Source organism: Lemur catta, chromosome 11, assembly GCF_020740605.2.
Source record: "Lemur catta isolate mLemCat1 chromosome 11, mLemCat1.pri, whole genome shotgun sequence".
Lineage (NCBI taxonomy): Eukaryota > Metazoa > Chordata > Mammalia > Primates > Lemuridae > Lemur > Lemur catta.
Genome location: NC_059138.1, coordinates 42,310,626 through 42,327,760, shown reverse-complemented (window position 1 = coordinate 42,327,760; position 17,135 = coordinate 42,310,626). Strand labels below are relative to the sequence as shown.

The window sequence follows — 17,135 nt, the reverse complement described above, 5'->3', positions numbered from 1 at the left end:
TAATAATTGCTTAAAACATACATGGTTGTCGATACAAACAAATGTGAGAAATTAATCACATAAGAATTCTAACATGCAAATTTCAACATACTAGAACACAGCTTTTAAAAATTCATGAGTTAGACCTATGAAGGGGAAATTGGGCAAATAGTCATACTATATAAAATTTGTCTTAAAAACTATGATCTTAGAAAATGAGATTAATAATTTTACATGGGTTTTTGATATATTGTTTTCTTTGTGACTTTAATTTTCTCAAATATTGCTAGATTCCATGTACTTTCTTAAAAATATAGCAACTGTGTGTATGTTTTATTTGCATGTCAGTTGTATGTTGGGAATTTTTTGCATGTTTGGGAAATCATATTACTACAAAGTAACATTCTTTTACTCCCTAAAGAAATAAGAGATACAGATTTATTAAAAAATTACTGCAGGGATGCATGGGATTGTGACCTGATAATCATTCAGAATATGTAACAGTCCACGGGAGGAGTGTCCAAGACATACCTGTGAATTTCTTCAGTGTCATGGAGGAAAAAGGGAAAAACTCAAATCAATTCTGTTACTTAATCTATATATTTGAAAATGTAATGAAGTAGTCAGCTGTGCCCTCTGCAAAGTAGACATGCAAATACAGTACTAACAAATCATACTTGAAAGTAAATTTTGGATGTTGAGAACGTGGTTGTTAATCTTTCTGGGAAACATGGGTCAATCATATCTATCTTCTTAAAATCTGACACCTCTGGATTTCAGGAAACATTTCATAGTGTGTATACCAATTAGGCTTAGTTTGGACTTCATTTAACAAGAAAACAACATAAAAATAGTTTAAAAGTGGTGGAAATTTATCTGTCCCTCACATCAAAGGAATTCCTAAGTAGGCTGTCGGGGGGCTCCCATGGCCATGCCACGGTGTTGTCACAGCTCCTATTTTCTGCTTTGTCATTCTTGGCTTGAGCTTTCCAAATTCAAGGGTCAAGATGATGACTAGAGATCCTCCTATTATGTCAACATCCAAGGCTGTGCGAGCCACTCCCTTTTAAGGAAAACTTCCTATGAGCACATACATACTTCTGCTTAAATGCCGCTGGCCAGACTTAGTTACCTGACCATAGCCAACTATGAAGGTGAGGGTGGGAGCCTTTTAGCTAAGCATATTATCCAGGATTCTGATACTAAAGAAGAGGGGGAAATGGATATTGAAAGACAATTAGCATGAAAAGCAAGTGTCTGAAACACAGTCATGCCATGGCAATTGAAGAGTGTTTATTGCATGCATTACAACTACACTGTATTCACTTAAGCATTCATATGCTTCAGTGTTCCCCATCTAGACAACTTTATAAGGCTGGATATCTATGAAGAAGACATGGTGGCATCCATCCTAAACTTATCTGTCAAATAAGTAGATAGTCAAATGCAGGAAAACAAGGGAAAAGGTGGAATAAATAATCTGAATTTAGCCTGAAAACCTAGAGATTTTACTGAAGATACTGAGAAATAGCAAGAGACTCACATCTGGCTTTGGAGAACCCCTTCAGATGATAAATCTGAAATATAGTCATAAAAAGAAGAGATTGCAAATAACAGCTCCCAATAGAAAAAGCATATTTAATGCATATGTATAATATATCTCCCATTAAACATAACATATTTAATGGGAGATGGGGGAATGATGATGACACAACTCTTTTACTCTCACTCATATGCAGAGAAAATGTACCCCCATGACCAGCAGCGGCACATTTGAATTGGAAAAGACAGAAAATGGAATTAAAGATGGAAGGAAAACTTACTGGAGAAAGAAAAACTGTAGCAAATTTGTTTAATTTTTCTTTCAGCTTCATGTGAAAAATGGTCTTTGTTTCCTGTGCAAAAGCACACATTGTACTAAAACAGTCTGAAAATTAATACGTGGTACAATGGAGCCCATAAATACTCTGGTGTTTTTATTTTCTTCACTCTGCAGTTTCTAACATATGACTAATATATTGTGTCTGAGTAAGAATTTGATAAGTATAATTATTTATCCAGAATTTATGGTCACATTCCTTGGATGGTAGCATTGCTGATAGCAGTCAAACTGACAGTCAGAAATTATGGAATTCAAGAGGATGGCCATTATTTCATTTTGAGATAGATGCAGTTCCACAAAAAAGAATTTCACTCTATCAACTTATGTAGCATTTTTATGGCTTTTCTTAATTTTTTCAATTTATTTAATTAGACAAATAAAATATAACCCACTTGGCCAGCACCTACACACTTTTTTTTTTTTTTTTTTGAGACAGAGTCTCACTCTGTTGCCCGGGCTAGAGTGCCGTGGCGTCAGCCTAGCTCACAGCAACCTCAAAATCCTGGGCTTGAGCAATCCTCCTGCCTCAGCCTCCCGAGTAGCTCCGTATAATTTCTTTTCTATTTTTAGTAGAGACGGGGTCTCGCTCTTGCTCAGGCTGGTCTCGAACTCCTGAGCTCAAACAATCTGCCCGCCTCGGCCTCCCAGAATGCTAGGATTACAGGCGTGAGCCACCGCGCCTGGCCCACACTTTTTTTAAAGAAAAAAAAATGTTCTCTCAACCTCCTAATGGTCAGTAGGAAGTTGTAAGAGAGAGAGAGAGTGTGTGTGTGTGTGTGTGTGTGTGTGTGACATTTTACAAATTATATTTTAAATGTGTCAGAATGATACTTTGGCATCTGAATATATAGCTTTTATTTTATGATGAAGGAAGGAAGATTTGGAGGAGATTAGTTTTAAGTGCCGTCAATGTATAAATGACAGTGGGAGTTTAGCAATCCCAGAAAAGAAGAATGTAAAAAGAAGGTTGTGGACTAATGTTTATATGTAAGAGAGAAAGAGCCTAAGTAGAATCAGAGTGATGACTACAGATACAGAAGGAAAGCCAGTTATGAGTGAAGTCACAGAAATCCAGAAAGAAGAGTTTTGAGGCAGAAGAGAGTGATCAATACTGGTCAAAGTGTAGCAGAGAAGTTAAGTAAAGCAAAAAGTGGAGAATGAGGAAACCAGAAGATAATTTGTCATCTTATCTTAATTGAATTGGCATGCTGGTGGCTGAAATCAGGCACATTCTAGTAAGTAAACAAATACAAAGGACGATGAATCACTGAATATACATGACTCTCCAAGAAGCCTCCATGTCAGGAAAAAGAAATGAAGCAGTATTAGGTCTATTGAGCCTGGTATACACCTGTGCTGTCCAGTAAGAGAGCCACTAGCCACATGTGGCTATTGAGCTCTTGAAATGTGGCTAGTGTGAATTAGCCTATGAGTCTAAAATGTATGTTGGACTTCAAAGACTTGGTATGAAAAACAGAATGGAAAGTATCTCATTGAAATTTTTTATGAGTACATGCTGAAATGATAATTTTGGTATCTCAGATGAAATATAGTATACTATTAATATTAATTTCACCTGTAGCTTTTTACTTGTTAATGTGGTTACTAAGATTTTTACAAAATGCATATGTGGCTTGCATTTGTTGCCCCTTATTCTATTGGACAGTCAGTGCAGTCTGACTTCAATTTGCCACCTCAATTTTTGACAATAACATATGAGGAGAGATAAAAAGCCATTCTAAAAACTACAGTTTTTTCCTACATTAACTTAGAAATGTAATTTGTTATAGTAGAAAGAACATGAGCTCTTGGATCTAGCTCTGCCACTAACTAGCTATATGGCCCTGGGCAAGTTATTTAACTTCTGTGAGCCTAGATTTCTTCATCCATAAAATGAGAATCATAATACTCACCACACAGGGTAATTGTGAGGATTAAATGTGCATATAAAGGATCTCGCAGAGTGCCTGTCACATAATTTGTACTTAATAAATGTTAGCTACCTTCTTTCTTTGCTGTGTGACCTATAACTCTGCTAAAAGGAACAGAATTCATCTGGATCTGATGTACCATAAACCTCAAAATCAGAGGAGGATGTGGGATAGGATAAGAATATGAATCAAGATCATTAACATTCTGAACAAGAAAATAAAAATCCTCCCAAGATTAAAAAGAACTGACAATTAAACAGCTTCTTGGAAGCTGAAAGCAATAAAGTTTCTTCAAATATGGAAATATATACATATATGTACTTATATACATATATATGTGTATATATACATGTTACACATATATGTATGTATATGTATATATAAAAAACATTATATATTCCTCAGTGGGCCACATGAAACTGTATATGAAACTATTTCATAAAACTAGAATGCACTGACTCAAATATGAATACTGGTCTTATTATTACTATTCTATAAAATATCCATTTGAAAGTGACAAATGGAGAAAAACAAAGATTAACCTGGAAATTAAAGACTGAGATGATGATGAAAGAAGAGAAACAAAGACATTGAGAGGACAGAAACAACTTTCCAAAGGTCAAAGTAGGAGGCATATGTCTAGCTAGCATACACTGCTTACAAATTTCTTCTTCTTAGCCTTGACATGCATCCCATGGAATGGTCCAGAGTAACTCCCTCCCAACTCCTCCATTTTAGTAACTCTGACAGCTGTCTTTTGCCCATAGCAAAGAACATAGCTCCCTGTTAAATTTCAAGCTTGTCTCCTCAAGGACTCCTCACCCCAAGTCTCCACCCAGCCTGACTCCATTCCTGCCTCCTTCCCTTCCCCTCTCTCTGCTTATGCCCAGAATGCTGGACTCCATGCTCTACCACATTAACAGTATCTCCTCTCCCTCTCCCAGACTCAACACTTTCATCTGGATGACTTACCTCAAGTCAGTTGAAGGATTTATGACATATCTGTGGTACTTTGTTATACCACCTGAACTCAGGAACGAGCATTCAAATTTGACCCATTGAATTATCTAACATTGGATATCTAACACTGGTGAAAATTTGATGGATCAGATTGCTTTTTTAAAAAATGAATTAAATTGAGTTTACACTACTAGTAAGAACAAAGTTCTATTTGAACCTGTGCTTAGAATTGCAAATATGAAGAATTCTATATCATTTAGAAAACTTTGTGTTGCATATGATAGAAAATCCAAATCAAACCAGCTTAAACAATAAAAGGGATTCACTATGTCACATAAGGGAACAGTCTAGGACTTAGCAAGGCTTTGTCCAAAGCTTTGGTGATGCAATTAGAGCTCAGTTTCTCTATGTACATGTCATTTTTTTTCATCTAGGTCTCATTTGGGGGCATTTCTCCCTTCCTGGCTCCAAAATGCTGCCAACAGGTCCCAGGGCTAAAAGTTTTCTGGCTTAAGTGCAGAAGAGAATAGCAAGATTTTCTTTTAATTTCATAAGTCCCAGTAAAAGTTGCAGTGTATCTTATTGACTTTGGGTCACATGTACACCTCTAAACCAATCATTGTATGCAGGAGAATGAGCCATGTTGATTGCTTAGAACTATATCACCAGAAGACCAAGAACTAGGAGTGCAGGAAAAATTGATCCTCAAGGGGAAAATTGTAGTGTGTTTAGCAGGGAGAAACAATGTTTCTCAAGAACAAAATCAATGAAAATCCACTAAAATCCTTCTCAGGGTTAATACTCTATGACTCTATAGGGTTTAATGCATATGAAATATATGGAGTTCTGATAAACAGTTTGGGTTCTATGGGTCAAAGAAACTTCTGGGTCATAGGAGTTCTATTTAAGGTAAATAATGTATCTAAATTATCTAGCACCATGACTAGAACAAAGTTAGTATCAAAGTTGATGTTATTAGTAGGTTGATTTGGAGAATTTCAGAAATAAAAGTTAAGCTAACAGTTCTGTTATGTAACAAGGCTTTTGATAAAGAAACAAATAGAATTGACTCTCCTCATTACCTTTATCTCATTTTTTGTAATTTTTTCTATCCTATTTGAGATTAAGTTGGCCTCAATGATACCCTTTAGGTATCAGTGCCAAAACAGAATCAATTTTACCATATATACAAGGGCTATCTGGAAAGTATCTAACCATTATTATTATAACAATCATGGTTATATGGCTGGATACTTTCCAGATAGTCCTCAAAGTTTCCAATTAATCATTTTATTTAATTCAATGAGGAGAGAGAGAGAGAGAAATAGAGTTCTACATATCAAGCACTGTGCTAGATCATAGAGATATAGCTATGAATAAGTAAGAACATGTAGATGTGAGCCCAGCTCTAATTTTCATAAAACAGATTTAGAAATCTAATTACAACTGGAATTGATGTTGCAGTGTATCTTATTGACTTTGGGTCCTTCTTTTGTATTTTTTCATTGTCACATCAAGCTTACCACCCTCACTTCTCACAGGCTTATAAGAAATAATGATTTTATACCTGCTAAAGATTTTAAAAAATAAAAATTAAATTAAAAAACAAATAATAATTGTAATGGTAGATGCTTGTGTCCTGATAAGCCCCACAAATATTCCATGATCCATATATTTTTAATTGATACAATGTTTATACATATTTATAGGGTACATAAATAATATCTTTTATAAGCATAGACTGTATACTGATCAAAACAGGGTATTTGGGGTGTCCTTCACCTTGAGTATTTACAATTTCTGTATGTTTGGGATCTAGTCCTCTATTCTAGCTCTTTTGAAATATATAACATTATTGTTAGCTATACTCACCGTACTCTAAGGAATATTAGAACATAGTTCTTCTACCTAACTGTATGATTTTACCCACTAATCAAGCTCTTTTTATCCTCCCTCCCTCCAGCACACACACACACATGCTTCCTAGCCTCTGCTATCTATCATTCTACTCTCTACCTCTGTGAGATCAACTTTTTTATCCCCTACATGTGAGAACATGTGATATTTGTGTTTGTGTATGTGGCTTATGTCACTTAGAATAATGACTTCCAGTTCCATCCATGTTGCTGGAAATGACATGATTTTGTTCTTTCTTATGGCCAAATAGTATTTCATTGTGTATATATGCCATATCTTTTTTATCCATTCATCTATTGATGGACATTTAGGTTCATTCCATATCTTTGCTATTGTGAATAGTGCTGCAATAAGCATGAGAGTGCAGGTATCCTTTGATATATTGATTTATTTTCCTTTTGACAAATACCCAGCAGTGGGATTGCTGGATCATATGGTAGTTCTATTTTTGTATTTTTGAGAATCTTCATAATGTTTCCATAGTAGGTGTACTAATTTACATTCCCACCAAGAGGGTATAAGAGTTCCCTTTTCTCCACATCCTTGCCAGCATCTTAATTTTTCTCTTATTAATACATTCCCTTTTAACTGGGGTGAGATGTTTTGATTTGCATTTCCCTGATGATTACTGATGTTGAATAGTTTTTCATATATCTGTTGGCTATTTGTATGTCTTCTTTTGAGAAATGTCTATTCATGTCCCTTACCCACTTTTCAATTGGGTTATTTGTTTTTTTACAGTTGAGTTGTTTGAGTTCCTTGTCTATTCTGTATGTTAATGCCTTTTCAGATGAATAGTTTGTAAGTATTTTCTCCTATTAAGTTGTCTTTTCACTCCGTTGATTTTCTCCTTTGCTCTGTAGAATATTTTTAATTTAATATAGTCCCATTTGTCTATTTTTGTTTTCATTGCCTGTGCTTTTGAGGTCTTAGCCATAAAATCTTTGCTTAGACCAATGTCCTGAAGTGTTTCTCGTACATTTTCTTCAAGTAGTTTTACACCTTTGAATCTTAAGTTTAAGTCTTTAATCAATTTTGAGTTGATTTTTTTATATGGTGAGAGCTAGGAGTCCAGTTGCATTCTTTGGCATATGATTTTCCAATTTTCCCAGAACCGTTTATTGAAAAGGGTGTCCTTTCCCCAGTGTATGTTCTTGGTACTTTTGTCAAAGATCAGATGGCTGTAAATACGTGGATTTATTTCTGGGTTCTCTATTCTGTTCCATTGGTCTATGTATCTGATTGTATAATCGTATCATGCTGTTTGGTTACTGTAGTCTTATAATGTATTTTGAAGTCAGGAAGTGTGATGCCTCTAGCTTTGTTCTTTTTGCTAAGGATTGGTTTAGTTATTTGGGCTCTTTATTGATTCCATATGAATTTCAGAATTATTTTTCTATTTCTATGAAAAATGACATTGGTATTTTGATAGAGATTTTCTTGAATCTGTAGATTTCTCTGGGCAGTATGGTCATTTTAATGATATTAATTCTTCCAATCCATGAGTATCATTATCTTTCCTTTTGTTTGTATCCCCTTCAATTTCTTCCATCAGTGTTTTGTGATTTTCCTTGTGGAGATCTTTCACTTCCTTGGTTAAATGTACTTCCAGGTTTTTTTATTTTGTTTTGTTTTATTTTATTTTATTTTGAATAGGATTGCCTTCTTGATTTCTTTTTTAGCTATTTCATTATTGTTGTAAAGAAGTTCTACTGATTATTGTTTCTTTTTTTTTTTTTTCTTCTTGAGACAGAGTCTTACTCTGTTGCCCACACTGGGGTGCAGTGGTACAATCATTAGTTCACTATAACCTCCAACCCCTGAGCTCAAGTGATCCTCCTGCCTCAGCATATCAAGTAGCTAGGACTACAGGGACATGCCACCACACCTGGCTAATTTTTTAAATTTTTTATAGATATGCATGTCACTATGTTGCCCAGACTGGTCTCAAACTCCTAGCCTCAAGTGATCCTCCTGCCTTGGCCTCCAAAAGCACTGGGATTATAGACATGAACCACTGCACTTGACAGTCTATTGATTTTTCTATGTTGATTTTTTTTATATTCAAGAGTTATTTATTTATTCTAGTTTTTTCAAATTATTATCACAAAGACAGTAAATTAAGAAAAAATATTTTGAATCAGGCTTATCTTCATCTAGTGATTGGAGAAAAAAGAAACCTACCTGCCTTCATCTCTGTAGGCTATACCAGATTCCCTAGGGCACTTAAAATGGAAATTGCTAGGCCCTACTCCAGATCTATTAAATCCATATCTTTTTTTTCAGAATATTATGGAGGTACAAACATTTTGGTTACATATAATGCCTTCGAGAGACAGATAGTGGGGAGGGCAAACTCACAACTAATGGGTGTGGAGCACACTGTATGGGGGAAGGGCACACTTGTAGCCCTGGCTTGGGAGAGGTATGTTGATTTTTTTATCCTGCACTTTTGCTGAATTTATTGATCATGTCTAAGAGATTGTTGGTGGAGTCTTTAGGTTTTTCTAAATATAAGATCATGTCATTAGCAAAGAAGGAGAATCTTTCTTTTCTAATTTGGATGCCTTTTATTTCTTTCTCTTGCCTAATTGCTCTGGCTAGGACTTCCAGTACTGTGTTAAATAGAAGTGATTGAAGTGAGCATCTTTGTCTTGTTCCAGTTCTCAGAGGAAAGGCTTTCATATTTTCCCCAGTTTAGTATCACATTAGCTGTGGGATTGTCATATATGGACTTTATTATGTTGAGATATGCTCCTTCAATGACTAGTTTTAGAATTTTTATTGTGAAGGGATGTTGAATTTTATCAAATGCTTTTTCTGCATCTATTGAAAAGCTCATATGGTTTTTGTCCTTCATTCTATTGATGAAATGTATCACATTTATTGATTTGCATATGTTGGACCATCCTTGCATCTCTGAGATAAATCCCACTTAATCCTGGTGTATTATCTTTTTGATATGCTGTTGGATGCAGTTTTCTAGTATTTTGTTGAGGATTTTTGTATCTGTGTTCATCAGGGATATGGGTCTATAGTTTTCTTTTTTTGTTGTGTCATTATATGGTTTTGGTATTAGGATAATTCTGACATTGTAGAATGAGTTAGGGAGAATTCTCTCTTCTTCGATTTTTTGGAATAATTTAAAGAGAGTGTTAGTTCTTTGAAAGTTTGGTAGAATTTGGCAGTGAAGCCATTAGTCCTGGACTTTTCTTTGTTGGGAGAGATTTTATTACTAATTCAACCTTATTAGTCATTATGGTATGTTCGGGTTTTCTGTTTCTTCCTGATTCAATCTTAGTAGATTGTATGTGTCCAGGAATTTATCCATTTCTTCTAGGTTTTCCACTTTGTTAGTATATATTTAGTTGTCCATAATAGTCTCTGATGATCTTTTATTTTTCTGTGGTATCAGTTGTAATGTCTAGTTTTTCTTTTCTGATTTTGCTTAATTGGATCTTTTCTCTTTTTTCTTGGTTAGCCTATCTAGTGGTTTATCTATTTTATCTTTTCAAAAAACAAACTTTTTGTTTTGTTGATCCTTTGTATTTTTTTAGTCTCTATTTCATTTAGTTCTACTCTTATTTTTATTATTTCTTTCATTTTATTGATTTTGGGTTTTGTTGCTTCTGACTTTCTAGTTCCTTCAGGTGCATCATTAGATTGTTTATTTTATTTGGAATATTTCTATTTTTTAATGAGGGTGTTTATTGCTAGAAATTTCCCTTCTAAAACTGCTTTTTCTATATCCCATAGGTTTTGATATGTTGTCTTGTGATTTTTTCATGTTTCAAGAAATTTTTGAATTTCCTCTTTAATTTCCTCCTTGACTCAGTTGTCATGAAGAGGCATGTTGTTTAATTTCCATGTATTTGTACAGATTCCCAAGTTGCTCTTGTTATTGTTTTTTCTAGTTTTATTCCTTTGTGACCTAAGATAATACTGGATATGATTTTAATTTTTTTTTTAATTTGTTGAGACTTGTTTTGTGTCCTAATATATGGTCTATCCTGAAGAATGTTTCATGTGATGATGAGAAGAATATGTATTCTGTAGCTGATAAATGAAATGTTCTATAAATGTTCATTAAATACATTTGCTGTCTAATATGCAGTTTAAATTCAATGTTTCTTTTTTAATTTTCTGTCTAAATGACATGTCTAATACTGAGAGTGGGGTATTGAAGTCCATCCCTCCCTTTAGATCTTATAATATTTGCTTTATATGTCCGGGTAATGCAGTGTTGAATCTTTGAAATTGTTATATCCTTTTGCCAAATTGATCTTTTTCTCATTATATAATGACCTTCTTTATTTCTTCTTACTGTTTTTGAATTCAAGTCTGTTTTATCTAAGTATAGCTACTTCTGCTTGCTTTTGGTTTACATTTGCATGGAATTATCTTTTTCCATTCCTTTACTTTCAGTCTATATGTATCTTTATAAATAAGTTTCTTGCAGGCAGCATGTATTTTGGTCACTTTTTAAATCCATTCAGCCTGTTTTTATCTTTTAATTATAATGTTTAGTCCATTTACATTCAAAGTTATTATTGATATGTGAAGGTTTATTTCTGTCATTTTAATTTATATGTATATTATTTATTCCTTTCTTTTTCTTTTATTTTTTATAATTGTGGTTTGGTGGTTTTCTGTAGTGGTAACATTGGAGTCTTTTCTCTTCCTTACTTGTGTATTTGCTCTTCTGGTGAGTTTTATACTTCTGTGGGTCTTTATGGTGGTAAATATTATCCCTTCATTTCCAGGTGTAGGACTCCCTTAAGTATTTCTTGTAGGGCTAATCTAATGGTGATGAATTCGCTTAGTTTTTGCTTATCTGGGAAAGACTTTATTTCTCCTTTACTTATGAGGGATAGCTACGCTGGGTATGGTATTTTTGGGTGACTATTTTTTTCTTTCTGCTCCTTCAATATATCATTCTATTTTCTCCTCTAAGTTTTCTGCTGAGAAATCTCCTGTTACTGTAATAGGGGTTCACTTATATGTGACTGGACACTCATCTCTTGATATTTTTAGCTTTCTCTTTTTGTCTTTGATTTTTATAATTTGACTATAATGTGCATGGAGAAGACCTTTTTTTGCATTGTATCTGTTTGGGAATCTCTGAGCTTCTTGTATCCGGATGTCTAAATTTCTTGCTAGACTTGGGAATTTTTCAGCTATTAATTTTTTAAATGGGTTTCCTAACCCTTTTATTTTTCCCTTCACCTTCTGGTACACTGAAAATTTGAATATTTGGTTGCTTTATATGTCATGTAGGCTTTGCTAATTCTCTTTTTCTTTATTTTTGTCTGACTGGATTACTTCAAAAAAAACTGTCTTCAAGCCCTAAAATTCTTCTGCTTCATCTAGTCTATTGTTGAAGCTTTCAAATGTATTTTGTGTTTCATTTAATGAATTCTTCTGTTTCAGAATTTCTGTTTTATTCTTTTTTATGATGTCTATCTCTTTGGTAAACTTCTCATTCATATGCCAAATTGTTTTTCTGATTTCTTTATTTTGTTTTTCTGTACTCTCTTGTATCTCACTGAGCTTCTTTAATGTCAACATTTTGAATTCTTTATCTGGAATATTATAAATTTCTTTTTTGTTGGAATCTGTTGATGGAGAGTTATTGTGTTTCTTTGGAGGTGTCATATTTCCTTGCTTTTTCATGTTTCTTATGCCCTTATATTGATATCTGAACATCTGATATAACAGTCACTCCTTTTTCAATTGTTAAAATTTGCTTTCATAAAGAACTGTTTCCTGAATATGTATCTATGGTGTTGGTTGAGTAGGGCACTTTGGCTTTGATTCTGGGTGCATGTAGTTGTATAGTCTCCATATGATTTCTTTGGCTGTGAACAATGACAGTGGTGACTGTGATTTCCTCAGTGGCTTAATGTGCAGTTGTTAGTGGATGTTGTGATGAAAATGGGGACACCAGATGGATCTGTCTTGGGCTCAAGTGATGGCAGCAGTAGGCTGAGCATGCCTGTCCTTGGGCCCCAGGGCAGTGTACATTGCCACTGGTGTTAGCAGGTCTCTGTGGGCAGATTCTTGGGCCTGGTGGTTTGCTTTGGTGCTCATAGTGGCAGCAGTGGGCCAAGTGGGTGTAAGTCAGTGCTCAGGTTCCTGGGCAACAGGTGTGATGTAGGTGATGGTAGTAGCAGTGGCAGAACTAACCTCTGGGTCCCAAGTGGTCTGTGCTGGTGTTGGTGTGATGGGCTGGGCAGGACATCCCCAGGCCCACAGGTGGCATGTGTGGGCAGGTGCCCACAGTGGTGGTAACAGCAGATTGGATAGGCCCAAACTTAGGCTTTCAGAAGGAGTACTCAGGTCACAATAGTGGTGGACTGGGCTGGGCAGTCCTAGGCCCCCAGATGGTATGCATAGGCATTGGGAGGGAAAGGGGTGGAACTGAGTTGGGCAGACCTTTCCACAGGCTCCCCAGTGGTTGTACAGGTGCTGTCTGTTATAGGCAGGAGTGGGATAATCCACAGGCTGCCAGCAGAATGCTCAAGTGGGGGTGGTAGTGGCTGTGCTGCAGCTCTGCTACTGGAGAGGGCAGAGTTGCATCTTTTAATGGCAGCAGCTATATGCAGGCAGCTGAGGGGGTGCAATTTCTCTTGGACTTCAGCCTTGCTATGGTAGCCCACAGGGGCAGGTGCTGTGGGAGGGAGAGTTTGTCTTCAGAGTGCGAGAAAACATGCAGTGGCTTCACTGCTGGGGGCGTAGGGTCTTTGCCATTGGCTTATGCTTCATCCCTAGAGGCAGCAGCCAGCTGTAGTAGTGGCTATGGTTGGGGGATATCACTGGGTCTCCAAAGATATAGAGATGCAGGGTCTGTTGGCCCAGGACAGGATACAGTCTGGCCAGGGCTAGCCTCTCAAAATGGCACCCTGTTGTCACTGCTTAGGGCTCAGAGCTCAGAGCTCCCTTTCTGGGGCAGTGCCTTCACATGGTCTCCAGAAATCTCGCTGTTAGTCTCAGGGCCTACATGGGTCAAAGGGCTCTCCTGTGGCTAGGATGCAAGAGTCCATGATGGGAATATGGACTGCCGGGGGTCACTCACTTACCCTTTGGTCACATTAGGGAACCTCTCCAGGCTCCTAGCCAATCCCAGCTAAGCAGGCTGCCTTATTTTCCTCTATTGCTTTAGGTATTTCCTGTCACTTCACTGTTGAATTCCAATGTTCTTTCTTAGGTGATCTACTCAAAGTGTGATTATCTAGTCACTATTTTGGTCCTTATTTATGGAAAGGCGTATACCAGATGCTTCTAGTCAGGCATCGTGAAGCCTCTCCCTCAATCCATGTATCTTTAAGAAAATCTTTAAGGGAGGGAGTGGGAAAAGGGGGAAGTCTATAACTGAATTTTCTCAATCATGTTTAAAATGTTTTAGAAAGTATTCCATGTGATGAAAAAATGTTTACTTTTTACCAAAACCCTCTGAGGATATTTAAAAATGTCCCTTTTAAAAAGGACAAGATAAGTTGCATAAAATATAAAGGAAAGAAGGTAGCTGATGGAGGCTGGAGGAGGTTGCCCTGAGTCTTGATTGTTACTTCATCATCAGCTGCCATTCCATGTTTTCATATTAATTAACTAAGATTTTGCCCAGATTTGAGGAGGTCCCCAATAATTAGATTTTGATATTACTCTTAACTATCTTCCATTCATCTTTCAAGAACTATTTTTTTTGAGTACCTACTTTGTGCCAGGAACTGCTGCTCTATAGCACAAAAGTTAGTAAGTGCGACAAAAATCCCTCAATTTAGGAAGCTTGTATTTTGAGGTACACAAGGAAATGACAGATAATAAACAAGACAAATAGGTAAAACCTATGTTATTAGTTAAAAAATTCAAAGCCATATTAGAGAAAGGGGCTACAATGCTTTTGGGTGGGGGCATGTTGCAGCATTAGATAGGATAGGAAAGTGAGGTTGAATGAAAGGGTGACAGTTGAGTAAAAATGAAAAAGAAATAACTGAACATGTAATAGGAGGTTCTGGAGGAAGCATTTCAGGTAGAATAGTACTAGCAAAGATCATGATTTGGGAGCTTTGGAATAGGCTGGAGGCCAGTGTGGTTGAAGCCTGGTGAGACAAAGAGTAAGAAGGGATGAGGTCAAGAAGTAAAGGGTGGGTGGGGAGATCATCTAGGACTTGAAATGACCTGTCTTGACTTGTGTCCTGACACAACGTGACTAGATTTGCCTCAGCTTGGATTGATTGACATGTCTTGGCTTGACAACATAGCTTGACTTGAATTTACTTGACATAATTTTACTATTGAAGAAGGCCCTTATAAGGGTTTGGCTTTTATTCCGAGTAAGATGGGGATTTTAAAGTTTTGAACAGAAGAGTGACAGGATACGAACTTCAGTTAAATAGCATCACTCTGGTCTGCCTTGTGAGACAATGCAATGAACAGCTTAGTCTGGAATGTTAGCAGTAGAAGCAGTAAGAAATAATAGTCTGGATACACAAATTTTAAAAGTAGAGCTGAAAGGATTCACTAGTGGATCACATATGGGATGTGACAAAAAGAAGGTGAGAATGACTTCAAGACTTTTTGTTTGGCTACTCCACGGCGGCCCCGCCTCCACAGGTGACGCACTGCCGGCCTCCTCTTCCTACTGGCGGAGTTCGGCGTCTCCGCATGCGCAGCGGCCACGGGCCGTGACCTGCCTCAGTCACGTGTCGGGGAAAGGCGGGAAGGCGCCGTTCTACTTTGTTTGCCTGCCCCCCGCGTCCACCGTGTTTTCAGGCCAGGTTTGTCTTGGTCTTACCTCATAAGGAAATGGCCGGGGAGCTACAGAAAACCCAGACGCTGTCGCTTCCGCGGAGCCAGGGCTGACGAGGCCGGGCAGCGGCATAAATCCGAGCAGTTCTGCGCGAGGTAGGGAGGCCACGGGGTCTGGCAGTGACTGTTGTCCAGGGTGAATGTCGTCCTGCTGGTGAGGAGACCCCCCCCACCCCATTCTGCCCCAGTAGAAACCCTCCCAGCTGTTCCATGACTTCATTCTCCACCCCCTCACCGGGCTTTTTCTGAATTTCTCTATCTCAGAAGTAGCTGGCAGTTTAATTCACCGACCTGGCTGAGACCCCTCCCTCCAAGTCCCAGCGCGCAGACTCCACGCCGCCTGCCCGGGGCTGGCTTCTTAGTTCCACACGCGTCTTTGACCGCCTTGCTTTGCCCCAAGTTTTACCGTGAAGCGTCCCTGAGAGCCTGAATCTGGGGATTTGGAATGAAGGCATGTTTTTTTTTTTTTCCCCCTAAACTTTTTATTAAAGATTCTTTATGTCTTTTTGAAAAAAAAAAAAAAAAAAGATTTTTTGTCTGAGCAAATTGAAGTATAGAGTTGCCATTTTCTGAGGAAGGAAAGGTTGTGGAAGTGTAGATGAGGAGACAAGAGTGAAAATGGTTACAAATTTGTTCCTGAAAATGTTAAATTTGAAGTGTCCATTGACTATTCAAAAAGAACTGTGGGAAATATGACTCTGAAGGGATAAGTATTTGGTAATCATCTGCCATGTAGATGGTGTGTAAAGTTATGAGACTTGGTGAAATCTCCAATAAAACAGTGAAGGAAGACAAGGACAAATGTTGGTGGGAGGGGAAGAAAAGGAATGGGAAGTTAAGAAGTAAAGCAGCCTGAGGTACTGGAAGCCAAGTGAGGAGGATATAGAATCTAGAGATATGACCTAAGTCAAACGCCAGTATTGGGCCATGTGAGATAGGGACTAAAAATTGATCATTGGTTTTATTAATAGCAACATATGGGTCACTGATGATCTTTTTTATGAGCAGTTTTGATGGAAAGGAGAAAATCCTGATTGGAGAGAGGTCAAGAAAATATGAAAGTAGGGAAATTGGAAACAGTGATCAGAAACAACTTAGGAGGATATTTTTATTATAAAAGGAGAAACAAAATTATGATAGTAGCCAAAAGGGAAAGTAAAATGGAGAATTGTGTTTTCTAATGAAGTAATGGAAATGTGACAATACTTTATGCTCTTGATAATGGTCAGAGAACAAAGAGGTAAATGTGGTTCTGCAGTAGAAAGGCAAGAATTTCTGGAATCTTTAGTAGGTAAGGTGACAGGACTGCTGGTCAAGTGGAATGATTGATCTCAGCTAAGGGCATGGTTTGCGAGAAGGAATAAATTTTACTTAATATAGGGTCATAGGTGCAAAGGATTGGATAAATGTTCTGGGGGACCTTTTGGGAATCCTTTCCTGCTTCCTTTTCCCAGCAAAATAGGAAACAAGATCATCAGCTTTATTTGCTAATGATTGCCTTCCCATCTGTACTCTGCTTTACCAATTTCTTCTTTAACACTTACCCAATAGTTAGTTTCTTACCTGTGTTTGATTTAAAGTTTGATCCCGAAATTAAATGCATTATAATTTCCTGGAGTACTTGTTAAAATGCAGATCCCTGGGTCCCAGGCATACTT

The 17,135-nt window shown here is 37.1% G+C and overlaps 1 pseudogene; it reads left to right on the top strand.

Moving 5' to 3' along the window:
- LOC123646973 overlaps positions 1 to 15,357 on the top strand; it is a 76,795-nt pseudogene extending 61,438 nt beyond the window's left edge.
- Positions 15,358 to 17,135: the final 1,778 nt, after the last annotated feature.